The sequence below is a fragment of the Giraffa tippelskirchi genome, chromosome 11 (assembly GCF_054371585.1).
Source record: "Giraffa tippelskirchi isolate mGirTip1 chromosome 11, T2T-mGirTip1v1.2.pri, whole genome shotgun sequence".
NCBI classification, from domain to species: Eukaryota; Metazoa; Chordata; class Mammalia; order Artiodactyla; family Giraffidae; genus Giraffa; species Giraffa tippelskirchi.
In genome coordinates, this window is record NC_137285.1 from 42,668,974 (window position 1) to 42,682,460 (window position 13,487).

The window sequence follows — 13,487 nt, forward strand, 5'->3', positions numbered from 1 at the left end:
GGTCACAAAGAGTAGGACACAACTGAGCCACTTAGTACACACACACAGTCTCTTCCCAAAGCAACTCCCTTTACTTCCCAGAGAATATAAAGATATTCAAGCATAAAGACTTTCTAAAAACCCTGAGAGTGTGGAAAAAGGTAACTGGGAGGTGTTTCATGGACTTTAATGAAAGTACAGTCGAATGCTAAGCTGGCTAGTTTGCAGGATAGAATCATGTAATAGACAGCTGCTGGGAGCAATCCTAGAATCAGAATACATGTCAACTATGGATTTAAGAAACTAATCCTTCAAGAGAACTAAAATTTAATTGGATTAGTTTGTAGAGCAATCCATGCCCCAGGGCATTGCTGAAAACAATTGAGTTGTCTGCTTCCCCTTAGTGGAGTTTAACAGCAGAGTGTGGGCAGGAAAAGAGAGAAAGAATGCTCCATCAATACCACTGTTACCGAGTCCAAGTTCACTCTGCTCACTGTATGACAGGCCAGTGAATCTGAGAGCAAGGTATTGAGGTGAGCGATACGAGTTTATTCACAAAGCTGGCTGACCAAGATGGCAGACTAATGTCTCAAAGTAACCATCCTGTCAGGGTTTGGATGCCAGGTTCTTTTATAGAGTAAGTGACCATTGTTACTCTGATACCAAAATCAGACACAGACATCACAAGAAAACCCTGGACACCAGTATGTTTTATCCACAACAAAATGCTAACAGTCAAATCCAGCAGCATACAGAAAGGACAACCAAAACAAAACAAGCCAACAAACAAAACACTGACAAAGTGCCCCTGGAATTATATTATCACTTAAACAGTTCTGTTGCTTCTTCTCCCTTCATTATGACCTTCACACCTCATTCTCTTTCTAATATATAATTTAAATGTTAGTAGGAAGAAATGTGTGTGTTCATTTGTGTTTTTATGTCTATATTTTCCCTAACCCCTGCTATTTAATTTCTCCTCATCTCCTTTGGTTCAGTTACACCAACTGAGTAGGTATCTATCAGTCACTCCAAGTTCTGAAGTTTCCTTCACTTTGCTTTCTCCATGTGTACCTGCCTTATAAAAGTTCTCTGTAGTCTGAAAAGCCTGTTAAATGAAATTATAATGGGATCCATATATGTAATTTTAAATTTAATGGACAATTGACAATAAGTAAAAATTATTTTAATATATATTTTATATAAACCAAGCCTCCAGATTAACATTTGACATATAAAACAATGAGGTCCAAATATTATATTTTATATATGTTTTTCATATTAGATATTTCAAATGTCGTATTTTACACTTACAGCAGATAGTAATTTGTATTAGCCATATTTCACATTTGTAAAGTCATGTGTGGTTTGCCCAAAAGTCAGGAGCAAGTCAGATGTTTAATATAATAATGGGGTGAAAAATACATTGTTACTCTGTTTTGAGAAGGAACTACCTTCTTTTGAATGGAAATTTATATTACTTTTTTAAATTCTGAAATTGTGTTTCACCTTGATCTTCTCATGAATGTTCCCTATGTAGCCAACACTTACCTACTCCCAAGAAGATTGATACTTTGAGCAGATAAAGGAGAATGTCATGCATTTAAAAATGCAAAAAGAACATTATATTAATAATTTTCACACTATCAATGTTAGTAAGTGCTAGCCATGTGCACTGCACAGATTTAGCCCATTTAAGATAACATTTTTGTGCATCTAGGAATTGGATGCTAGAAGGAGCAGTAAGAAATGATTTTAGATTAGACATTGCTAAGTTTCTGATTCCTTTCATATTTTCTAATACTGGTAATGATTTAATATATTTAACAACATTCTTAAACATGGAAAAATTGTGTGTGTGTGTGTGTAAACTCAAGGCACAGACATGGACATTCATTTATTGTTGAATTGCATAAGTACAGTTGGCCCACTCCCTTCTCTATTAATCAATTAGTATATATGCTTTATATGAGTTAACTGAAGACAAGAGTGATATCATTTTCAAAGTCAAAGTCATTTAATTATTCTTAATATGCTTAATTAAGTCAAAATGTCTTACCATCTGCACGATATTCATTATACAACCAAATCAAAGGACCCAGGATAAGTCTATGGAGTCTCTCAAATTAATTTCAGATAAAAACAGTCATCACATTATTACTAACTTGCTGCATGAAGGCAGCGCTATGTATTAACTAGCTTAGATTTAATCATTAAACATTAAAGCGCTTTTTGTTGTTGTCAAGGATGAAAGAAAAGAAACGAGAAATCAAGGTTATTGGAAATTAATTGAAACCAACAAGATTGGGAGCAGATAACTAGAGCAGAGTAATAGTATGCCTGAACATAGACTTTCCAAAACAATGGGAGTTGAAGTTATTATAGAAGAGTAGGAGGGGTTACAATAACTAGAAGCTGATATGTGTACTTCCCTTTAAGTGCCTGACCTGCCAATCTACAGAGTAGGACCCCAGCCAGGGTGGCCCCCTCTCTGTGCCTGACAGACCAAACAACAGTAAAGACCCCAGGCAAAGGAGCCCTCTAAGTGCCTGAAAAGGTGGAGCTATGGAGAAACACTGGCCAAAGAGGCCTTCTGATTGCCAGCTACAACAGGCTCAAACGAAGACTCAGATAGGGCCATGCCTCCTGAGGCAGAGGCAGTCTGTGTCCCTGCACGCTAGGTGCTGTGAGGTTCTCTGCAAGCTAAGCAGCTGCACCATCTTCATGCTCAACTCTCACTGGGGCAGAGCTGCCACAGGCAAAAAATGTCTTGCATCTATGCACGCATTGTTGCTTCCGTCATGTCCAACTCATTGCAACCCTGTAGATTGTAGCCTGCCAGGCTTCTCTTCCAGGGGTTCTGCAGGCAAGAATACTGGAGTGTATTGGCCAATACTGGTTGTTATACCCTTCTAGAGCACTATATTTCACTATATTTCCTGCTGCCCTAGCTGCCAACTCTTCTGAGTACCTGGTGCTGCCAGAACCCCTGCGACCCAAGCAGCTGCACCACCTTCACACCTGGCCCTCACAGGGGCAAACCCAAGTCCTCCAGAGCAAACCCCAGTGGATGACCCACATGGAGAGGTGGAAATAAAAACCACAACTGAAACCCAGGGGCAGTGTGGCTAAGGAAGAAGACCCAAAACCCTCCCATCAACTATACAAGTTGCAGATTAAATCCACGTGATCAACTGGGCAGACTCAGTGTCTATGGAATGTATAAAAGAACATTGAGAGCTCCTACAAAAGAAAACACACTAGTTCTGATAGCTGTGGACATTGGAGGCAAGAACACACAGGTGCAGGACCAGATTAGAATCGGAGCTGCCCACACGGCAGGTCCAGAGATCAGCACAGTGTTGGAGGGCGTCCTAGGCAGGTGAGGTGGACTGTGACTCCCAGCAAGGGAAAGGACTCTGACAGCAGTGACTCAAGAAAAAATATTTATTATTCTTATGTTTTGACTTGTTCTGTAGATTCTTTGGGATTTTTTGTTCCTTTTTTTCCTCCTCCATTGTAGTTGTTGACTTTATTGGCACTATGAAATCTAGTTAAGAATTTGAGCTTTTCTTTTTCTTCCCTCAGTCACATATTTTATTGTTGTTATAAACCTCTGCCTCTACCTTGCGCTTTTGCAGTTCTGTGGAGTTCCTTTTTTTATTTTTTTTCTACTTATTTTAGTTTTTTTTATTATAATTTTTTTCTTCATTTATTCCTTTGTTTGCTTTTCCTACTGTTCTTTTCCCCTTGGAGTTAATCTTTAATTTATATAAATCTTCTTTACTTACCTCTCTGTAACTTTGCATATCTATTCTTTCTTTCTTTTCCTCTCAACATTTTGTTAGGTTTATTTTCATTACTATCTTCCCCAATTGGCACCTTGCTTTAGTTTTGTTTTCCAGTTTGTGCTTTAATTAGTTTTGTTCTTAACTGGTAGATATAATTTTTGGTTTCCTTTGTTCACCAGGTCAAACTATTGTACTTTATTTTTGTTGGACTGTTTTGATTTTGCTTATGGGTGTATATGTATATGTGTATATTCAGTCACACTTTTTAGTGTTGTTATAAAGCTCTGTCTCTATTTGGGCTTTTGCAATTATGTGTAGTTTTTCCTTTTCTCTTTCTTCCTTCCTTTTTTTTCTCTTTTTTCTTTTCATAATTTTTAATTTTTTAAACTTATAATCTTTCTACATTTATTCCTTTTTTTTCTTTCCTACTGTTCTTTTCCTCTTGCAGTTAATCTTTAACATATATAAATCTTCTTCATCTACCTCTATTTAACTTTACATATCTATTCCTTCTTCCTCTACTTTCTTCCTTTTCCTCTCAACATATGTGTTAGTTTTGTTTTCATTGCTTTATTCCCAACTTGGCACCTTGCTTTAATTTTGTTTTCCAGGTTGTGCTTTAGTTAGTGTTATTCTTAACTGGTAAATATAATTTTTGATTTCCTTTGTTTGCCGGGTCAATCTCTTGTACTTTATTTCACTTTAACTGTTTTGACTTTGATTATGGATGTATACATTTATGTGTATACTCCATTATTTTAATTATTATTTGCCTGATTTTGTAACTGCCATTTCTCTAGGGTTCATCTTTGATTTTTCATTTGTGGCTATTTGTCTTAATTTCGATTAATGCCATGACAAACCACTTGTGGAATCTTTGTTCCTGACCAGGAATCAAGCCCTGAGCCTTTGGAGTGGGAGCACTGACTCCAAGACCCTAGACTACCAGAGAACTAACCCTAGGGAGCATGAAAGAGTGAGAACTCACACAAAGGAAACCACATGCATAAAAGACCCAGTGCCACCCAACCACCAGTAGCACCCTGTCCTGGACACCTCATTTAAACAACAAACAAAATACAAACCAAATCACCAGCAGACAGGATTACCACCTCACTCAGCCTTGACCATGAGAGGAAAAGCAAACAAATAAATAAACAAAAACAACAACAACAACAGCTCAACATGAATCTCACTCTATCTTAAGCTTATACAAACCACTAGACCAACCTTAGGAGGGCAGAAACCAAAAGGAAGAAAGAATTGAAGCCTATGAAAAAGAGACCTCAAACACAATAAGTTAAAAAAAGAATAATGAAAAGGCAGAGAAATACTACACAAATGAAGAAAAAACTAGAAACACAGAAGTCCAAGTAAGTGAAGAGGAAATAGGCAAACCACATGAAAAAGAATTCAGAATAATGACAGTAAAGATGATCAAAAACCTTGAAAACAAAATGGAGAAAATGAAAGAATCAATTAACAAAGATCTAGAATAATTAAATAATAAACATACAGAGACAACACAATTAATGAAATTAAGAATGCTCTAGAAGGAATAAAAATAGAAGAATATCTGAAGCAGAAGGATAAATCAGTGAGCTGGAAGATAAAATGGTGGAAATAACTTCTGAAGAGTAGAATAGAGTAAAAAGAATGAAAAGAACTGAGGACAGTCTCAGAGACCTCTGGGACAATATCAAATGCATCAACATTTGAATTATAGGGGTCCCAGAAGAAGAAGAGAAAAAGAAAGGGTGTGAGAAAATTTTTGAAGAGATTGTAGTTGAAAATTTCCCCAAAATGGAAAAGGAGATAAAGTAAATCAAGTCCAAGAGGCACAAAGAGTCCCATACAGGATAAACCCAATGGAAAACACGCCGAGACACATACTAATCAAACTGGCAAACACTAAACACAAAGAAAGAGTATTAAAAGCAGCAAGGGAGAAGCAATAAGTAACATACAAGGGAAACCCCATATGGTTAACAGCTGATCTTTCAGCAGAAGCTCTGCGGGCCAGAAGGGAATGGCAGGATATATTTGAAGTACTGGAAGGGAAAAATCTACAACCAAGATTACTGTATCCATCAAGTATCTCATTCAAAATTGACAGAGAAATAAAACACTTTTCAGAAAAGCAAAAGTTAAGAGAATTCAGTACAAGCAAACCAGCTTTACAACAAATGTTAAAGGGACTTATATTGTCAAAAATACAAGAGAAGGAAAAAGATCTATAAAATCAACTACAAATCAACACCAATGCACAGATCACCAAAACAGAAAACTAATAATGAAACACGTCGTTAGTGATACATTAGATGAGATAGAGCTCATTGATATCTTCAGGATATTCCATCCAAATGCAGAATATACCTTCTTCTCAAGTGCACATGGGACATTCTCCAGGATAGATGACATCTTGGGTCACAAATCAAACCTCAGTAAATTTTAAAAAATGGAAATCATATCAAGTATCTTCTCTGACCACAATGCGATGAGAACTAGATATCAATTACAAGAAAAAAACTGTAAGAAACACAAACACATGGAGATTAAACAATATGTATCTAAACAACTAGCAGTTTACTGAAGAAACAAAAGGGAAATAAAAAAGTTTCTAGAAACGAATGACAATGAAAACATGACAACTCAAAACCTATGGGATGCGGCAAAAGCAGTTCTAAGAGGGAAGTTTATAGCAACACAATCCTACCTCAAGAAACAAGAAAAACATCAAATAAACAACCTAATTTTATACCTAAAACAACTGGAAAAAGAAGCACACACACACAAAAAAAAAAACCCTAAGATTAGTGGAAGGAAAGAAATTTATAAAGATCTGAGCAGAAAGAAATGAAAGGAACAACAGTAAATTTAATAAAACTAAAAGCTGGTTCTTTGAGAAGATAAACAAAATTGACAAACCTTTAGCTAGACTCCTAAAGAAAAAAAGAGAGAAGAATCAAATCAACAAAATTAGAAATGAAAAAGAGATTACAACAGATAATGCAGAAATACAAAGGATTATAAGAGACTACTATGATCAACTATATGGCAATAAAATGGATAACCTGGAAGAAATGGACAGATTCTTATCAAAGTTTAATCTTCCAAGACTGAACCAGGAAGAAATAGAAATTATTAACAACCCAGTTACAAGCACTGAAATTGAAGTTGTGATCAAAAATCTCCAAAAAAATGAAAGCCCAGGACTAGATGGTGTAACAGGAGAATTCTATCAAACATTTACAGAAGAGTTAATGCCTATTTTTCTAAAACTCTTTCAAAAAATTGCAGAGGAAGGAACATTTCCAGCCTCATTCTACGAGGCCACTATCACCTGGATACCAAAGCCAGACAAAGACAACATCAAAAAAGAAAACTACAGGCCAATATCACTGATGAACATAGATGCAAAAATCCTTAAAAAAAATTTTAGGAAACAGAATTCAAATTCAAATTTAAAAGCTCATACACCATGATCAATGTGGGTTTATTCCAGAGATGCAAGGATTCTTCAGTATATGCAAATCAATCAATGTGATACACCATATTAACAAACTGAAAGATAAAAACCATATGATAATCTCAATAGATGGCATTTTTTACAGAACTAGAACAAGAAATTTCACATTTCATATGGAAAAACAAAAGACCCTGAATAGCCGAAGCAGTCTTGAGAAAAAAGAATGGAGCTGGAGGAATCAACCTTCCTGACTTCAGATTATACTACAAAGCTACAAACATCAAGACAGTATGGTACTGGCACAAAAACAGAAATACAGACCAATGGAACAAGATAACAAGCCCAGAAATAAACCCATGCACCTATGGGTATCTTATTTTTGACAAAGGAGGCAAGAATATACAATGGGGAAAGACAGCCTCTTCAATAAATGGTGCTGGGAAAACTGGACAGCTACACGTAAAAGAATGAAATTAGAACACTTTAAGAAGATACACAAAGATAAACTCAAAATGGATTAAAGACCTAAATGTAAGACCAGAAACTATAAAACTCTTAGAGGAAAACATAGGCAGAATACTCGATGACATAAATCAAAGCAAGATCCTCTATAACCCACCCTCTAGAGTAATGGAAATAAAAACAAGGGTAAACAAGTCAGACCTGATTAAACTGAAAAACTTTTGCACAGCAAAGGAATCTATAATTAAGGTAAAAAGACAAGCCTCAGAATGGGAGAAAACAATAGCAAATGGAACAACTGTCAAAGTATTAATTTCCAAAATATACAAGCAGCTCATACAACTCAATGCCAGAAAAACAAACAACCCAATAAACAAGTGGGAAAAACCTAAACAGATATTTCTCAAAAAAAAGACATATATATGGCTAACAAGCACATGAAAAGATGCTCAACTTCACTCATTATTAGAGAAATGCAAATCAAAATTACAATGAGATATCACTTTACACTGGTCAGAATGGCCATCATCAAAAAGTCTATCAGCAATAAATACTAGAGAGGGTGTGGAGAAAAGGGAACACTCTTGTACTGTTGGTGGGAATGTAAATTGATACAGCCACTATGGAAAGCAGTATGGAGATTCCTTAAAAAATAGGAAGAAAACCACCATATGACCCAGCAATCCCACTCCTAGGCATATACCCTGAGGAAACCAAAATTGAAAAAGACGCATGTATCCCATTGTTCAATGCAGCACTATTTATGATAGCTAGAACATAGAAGCAACCTAGATGTCTGTCCATTGACAGATGAATGGATAAAGAAGTGGTACATATACACAATGGAATATTACTCACCCATAAAAAATAATGCATTTGTGTTAGTTCTAATGAGGTGGATGAACCTAGAATCTACTATACAGAGTGAAGTGAGTCAAAAAGAGAAAGATAAATATCATATTCTAATGTATATATACAGAATCTTGTAAAAGGGTACTGAAGAATTTATTTACAGGGCAACAATGGAGAAACGGACATAGATAATAGACTTACGGACATGGGGAGAAGGGAGGAGAGGGTGAGATGTATGGAAAGAGTAACATGGAAACTTATATTACCATATGTAAAATAGATAGCCAATGGGAATTTGCTATATGACTCAGGAAACTCATATAGGGGCCCTGTATCAACCTAGAGGGGTGGGATGGGGAGGGAGATTCAAAAGGTGGGGGATATATGTATACCTATGGCTGATTCATGTTGAGGTTTGGCAATTGTCCTTCAATAAAATAATTTTTAAAAGTTTATTATGATGTTAAATCGCAGAATTACTGCTGCTTTCTGACAGCTCTCAATATAAAACTAAGCTTGATTTCTTTGCACTCCCTCCAATCATTTGAAAGATCCAAACCAAACAGAACTTCCTTTTCACATCTTCTTACTGGATACCCCACAGTTCCCCATAGTGTGAATTGCTAGCTGCAATGAGCAATGTATCCATCTTGTTCCACAGTAGGAGAGACCCTAGTGGTCCTTCAATGAAGAGTCATAGCAGTTATAAAAATGATATTACAATTTACTTATTTTTCTCCTAGTAGAATAATTCAGCTTAAGTCTATTTTTGATAATAAGTATTGAAGTTACAGTCAACATTATGAACCTATCACCTTGAACATATGTGAGTTACTATAACATTTAGAAATAATATTGGTGGATTTTATGCTGGAAATCCTTAACACTATGTGGTATTGACAGATTATGCTTATACCATCATGTTGTTCAGGGGCAAACTGATGTCTGGCTCTTTGCAACCTCATGAACGGCAACACGCCAGGCTTACCTGTCCTTCACTATCTCCCGGAGTTTACTCAAACTCATGTCTATTGTGTCACATATGATATCAACAAAAGATGTACGGCATCATATACAATTTAAATTTGTGTTATTGTTAGGGCATTCCCAATTCTACATATCCTCATCAGTACCAAATCTAGCCACTGTTTATTTTTCTCATTTTTATTTATTGGAAATGCATCTTATTTTCAAATCTATTATTTCTCTGACCACTTCTTTAGAACTTTTATATGCTTATTTAGTTTCATTTAGTTTCATTTTCTGTGAGATGCCTATTCATATACTTGAATATTAATGAAGGACAGGTAAGCCTGGTGCGCTTTATTCCATGGGGTTGCAAGGAATCAGACAAGACTGAACAACTGAACTGATTCATAAACTTAACTCAGTTTTCCTCTCTTGGTAATTGGTATAGCTCTTAATTATTTGTAGAAATTGTTTACATTTCCTAATGTGTTTTGTTTAATATTGTGTTATAGTTATCTTTTTTTTCACATCACTACTTTTTATGTTACATTTGTTCATAGTGTATGCTTCAAAGTTTTGTTTATAATTATTATTTTTATAAAAGTCATTTGATTTCCATGGATTTTATCAAAACTTCTTGACTTCTGGTTTCTGCTCAGGCATGTAAGGAACTTGTAGTTTTTCTCATAGCATCAGTTCTCTAACAGATCATCTAAGTAAGGTTGTTGAATTTTAGTTTGTTCAGTTTTTAATTGTAGTTTGGACAGAATAAGTCGAATATCTCTCAAGTGGGGTGTGTATGCGTGTGTGTGCCTGCACATGCATGTATGTTTTTCTTCATCTTTTTCCAAAATGGATTTGGGATTTGAGATATAGTTGCTCTTTGTAAATCATTAGGGTGCATTTAATGACACATGTGGACTAATGTTAGTATTCCTTTTCTTGAAATTGCTGACACCCAATTTCTTTATAGAACGTCTCTTCTCCTTCCTTTATCATCTACCCCACAGACACATTAGCTGTCTGTCCCTTTTCACGTTTCATAACACTAAGGCATACCTTTCTTTTGGTATCTATTCCAGGTTGATAATGACAAAAAGTATTTTTCAGTGAAATACTGTGTGTTTTCCTTTGTTCTCTCCTGACCAAAGTGGAGGAGACTCTGTCACCAGACTTGGGACTAGAAAGGAGTCAGGACTGTCTTCAGTATGTTGGTGGGTCACACAGGGAACCAAACACAGGAAACTGTGTGTTGGGTAAAAATGGCCTAGAGAAGCAAACCCACAATAATAGCCACAAATACAAAATGTGGAGTGTGAGGGAAGGAGTGGAACAGCACATACAGAGAGGCAAGAAGCAGATATAAATTAAAGGGTATAAGACTAAGGAAGCTAGAGAGAGTAAAGAAGTTAAAATATTTCCAAAGATACTGATATACAGATAGGTCCCCTTTGGTAGATTTCTTGGTACTTGTGGATGTTTATAAAACTGCTTAAAATTAAGGTATCAATCCGTGCCTTTGGGAGTGGTGTGTGAAGGCACAGTGTACATGCTTGTGAGAAATGAATACATGAAACTCTTCTCAACTCCGTGTTCAGTGACATAACTTTGATAGACTTAAACTGGTCATATTGGAAGGTTTACATCAAGGAAACTGGCAAAGTAGACTACCTCAAATGTATTTGTGGCTCATATAGTGTGTTTGCTTATTTTAATAATTCATGACATCAAAATAAGGATACATAAAATAAAAAAAATAAGTTTCTGGCATTGTTTACAGCACTATAAGATGTGGCTATAATTGGCCTGCATTGTTCATTTGAAATGATGGGAAATAGCTAAGCATCAGTTAGGTCCTTTCAGATATAAATATGATTTGCAGTTTGTCACAGACCTTCCTCTTTCACCTGATTTATTTCATTTATTTGCTTTAACAACCTGGCCCCTCCACATGAATTCATTATATCCCTTGCCTTAAAATCTCTAAGAATTAAAATCTCTGTATCAATTTAATTGTTCCTAGTCTGGTGCACTCTGTATTATCTCTGCTATTTTATTCTAACAGAATCAGCAGTGGATCACTAAATAATGACAACTATAATGTTAATAATAAGTTGATGACAATAATAAATGGAGCAACTTTTTCACACTTCATAGTTGACCAATTTGATGATTTTATTCTCATTCAATGTAGTGTGTCACTCCATGTAGAAAATATTTTTAACCATCTCTCATTGCTGTCAGGATACAAGTTTTATTGTGGATATTGAAGAAAATTAAATTAGGTGCTAATACGGTACAATCAAACTGTATTGTGCCTACATAATTTGATTGACTCAAATTGTACTTAAGATTAAGTATGTCTTCAGGTAATTTCATGTCATAAATGAACATATAGATAAATACATGATGTTTTTATAATGTAAAAGATTACAATTTAGATTAAAAGAATCACTTGGTTAACTGTTTATTAATTAAGATGTAATTTTATTTAAATAATGTTTAGCTTACCTAAGGTTTATGTTTTCTGTGGTTTTTGTTTTGTTCTAGATCTCTACTGCGAGCCTTTTCTGACAACGGAAAGTAAATCAGACATTCTCAGTGCAAAGTTTGAAGTTTAAGGAATGAACTAACAGGTAAATTTTTTATGTTTTTTTAATCTCAAATGTTAGTGAAAATATGACTATTTAAGAAAAGCTTAATCATTTCCCAGAGAAAAGTCCAAGAGGATTACTGTAGACTTATACCATAATCAACTGATTAATTGATTGGCTGTGCTAGGTCTTCGTTTCTGCGCAGGCGTACCTCTAGGTGCAGCGAGTGGTGGTTACTCTCTAATTGCAGTGCGTAGGCTTCTCATTGCAATGGCTTCTTTTGTTGCAGAATATGGGCTCTAGGGCACGCAGGCTTCAGTAGCTGTAGCATGTGGGCTCAGTAGTTGTGGCTCATGGACTCTAGAACACAGGTTCCCTAGTTGTGGTGCACAGGCTTAGCTGTTTTGCAGTATGTGAGATCTTCCCAGATCTGGTATTGAGCCTGTCTTCTGCATTGGCAGGCAGATACTTTACCACCAATGAAGCCCCAATAAACTATTGTAGTAATGGAAATATTTTAAAATTGATGCAGTGATACTAGTCTGATACATGCCACAACTGAACTATGGGGCAAAACTTTAGTTATTTGATTAAATATACTTAGAATAAATTAAAATATTTAAGTAGAATTAGCAACAATAAAAGAAAAATAAACTGGCTCACATGGAAGAAACATGCTAATTGCTGGTTTTCTTTCTTGGGCCTCAGAAATAAACCTGGAGAGTAAGGAGGTGCTTGCTACAGCACAATAAGATGATCTCTGTTTTTTTATAAGTGTATTTGGGGGCATGGGATGGGTGTTGCTAACTGATGGTACAAAATTTAATGTCTTTCCTTAAGTAGTAACAGTTCCTCAGAACTAGTGATGTTTAGGCACAGGCTGATCATACAATCATATTATAGTTTTCAATTTCAGTGAGTGTTTTACTTTTTTCCTTAAAAGCCACTGAGCAAAAAATATCATTGTTTAATATGTATCTGAATTGAAAATGTTAATGGGGAAAAATTAAAATAGATATCCAATCAAGTCTATATAAAAATTAAGCAATCAATACATAAATATATTTCCAAAGCTACTCTAGGCAAAGTGCTGAATAATATTTCATAGTATGATTTATATCCTGTTTCTCTTTGTCACAAGGAGCAACATAGTGTTTCTTAAGATAAAAAGTTATTTAAATCAGTTAACCAGTATGTGATATATGATAATATATTAATAAATACTGTATATAATATGGACTATATATGTAAATAGTAAAACTTAAATACTTTACAACAATAATATATCATGTTTTCAATATTTTGAAAAAATCTGTCATTCAATAGCACTTTGAAAGCTGAAGTCTAATATTCAATGAATTCTAGATTATA

General features: G+C 35.2%; 1 long non-coding RNA gene across 2 annotated transcripts in view; it reads left to right on the plus strand.

The window, feature by feature from the left end:
- LOC145525401 (uncharacterized) overlaps positions 1-13,487 on the plus strand; it is an 860,300-nt gene that overhangs the window by 754,504 nt on the left and 92,309 nt on the right. For both annotated transcript variants that reach the window (XR_014068187.1, XR_014068186.1), the window contains one exon: positions 12,073-12,158. This is a non-coding gene — a long non-coding RNA (uncharacterized LOC145525401). The remainder of the gene's footprint in view (positions 1-12,072; positions 12,159-13,487) is intronic.